The sequence below is a fragment of the Fopius arisanus genome, unplaced genomic scaffold (assembly GCF_000806365.1).
Source record: "Fopius arisanus strain USDA-PBARC FA_bdor unplaced genomic scaffold, ASM80636v1 scaffold00169, whole genome shotgun sequence".
NCBI lineage: Eukaryota > Metazoa > Arthropoda > Insecta > Hymenoptera > Braconidae > Fopius > Fopius arisanus.
Genome location: NW_011887908.1, coordinates 122,715 through 124,419, shown reverse-complemented (window position 1 = coordinate 124,419; position 1,705 = coordinate 122,715).

The following is a 1,705-nucleotide window of genomic DNA, read 5'->3' as shown; positions in this document are numbered from 1 at the left end:
GTTAACGGTGCGTGATAACCCACCACTGAAAATTTACTTCCCTTAAAAATTCGAAATCCCGAAATCCACATGATGGATTTCGGAAAACCCTGAGCCATGCGGCTCGGAACATTATCCCGAACACCCTCAAAGAATCGTACACGTAAAAATCGGTAATTAACCACGCTAGGCCAATTAATAGCCACGAGGAATATTAATGCGTAGATCACACTTGTTGCACGTGCCACTCGATGGTTGTCTCGATGACGCCATGAGGGAAAACACACACAATTTTCACACTCAAATTCTATCCCCAAAATAACTACTAAAATCCCAAAAACTCTCACTAACAACCCACCAACCGCACTGGGGGAAAACACGCGCCGAACACGTTCGGAAAATTCTCCCAACAGTCCTCAAAAAAAAAAAAAAACACCCAAATTCGGGGGAACAGCCGACGCCATTTCCATCGCTCTGAGAAATCTCTAACCGCCAATAATTTATTGGGGAGCCGCCAAAAAGGGGGAAATAACTAAACTAATACCCCAAAAAAAACTCACCTTGGATCCCCTTGACGCCTTTCTTTTCCGTTTTTGGACCATCCTGGGTATGATCCGATGTTCTGGGTGGTGCACTCGTCACGTCTCACTACTTATTTTTGATTCACGTGTGTGGTGTTTCACGGTCAAGGCGTAACGGATTTTCGGGGGTCAGTGCCGCGTTGCGCTGACCCCCTAATCACGCCTACCAATCGATCGGGTGTCGATTGTTGGATCCCTCTACCCTATTAGGGGTCAAGCCCTTCGCGGGAGAATTAATTCAAATTTGAATTAATTCTCATTACCAGAAATTTTTCTTTCCGCGGTACTTTTCTCTCGGTTGTTCCTCCTGGATTCCTGGAGTTATAAGACCTAAATCACTAACCTTAAAGGTATTAAATTATTTCACTAACCCGTAATTTTATCCGATTAATTGGCCATCCGCCGAGGTAAGGGCTGGATTTACCCCGAGCGGCCTTCCACCCGTAACTAATCCTAAAGTTTTTGGCACTCCGTCGGGATGAAGGTTGATTCTACCCCGGACGGGCTTCCACCCGTAACAGCCCTTGGCAACCCGTAGGGGTGGTTTTTTTGGGTCCCCATGCGGCCTTCCACCCGTACCATCTAACCCTCAGGAACCCTTTCCTTTGGAGCGCCGGCTTTTTGGGCCGGACCTAAAATAACCTAGAGCTTGCCCTACGCTTAACCCTAAAATCCACAAAACCACCCCGAAGGGGGGAAAACCCTAATATCAACTACCCACCACCGCTTTAACTAATTTTTAACGCACCCCGAAGGGGGAAATTGCGATTATTTCTACTCTCACATAATTATGGCATCCCTGAGCTCTCTCTCTCTCTCTTTATTAATCATTTTGGGGAAACTAACGGACATCCCCGATGCTCGTTACATCCCCCTCCTTTGATCGTCCGTATCCGGGTCAGCCTTCGGGATCTTCCTTGGTCCGGCTGTCTCTCGTTCCTGCTTCGGAAATCTGCATCGTACCTAAACTCCACCAAACGTAGTGTCGGGGAAAAGCTCGAACCCTCACCCTGAGGTAATGGTCGGAATAAATGCATAATCTTCATTGAAACGTATTGCGACGTAATTTTCGGAGGTTCACGGAGGTTTTCGGTTCCATTAGCCCGCCCTCTGGCACCAAAACACCCCACAAAAAAAATCAGAAA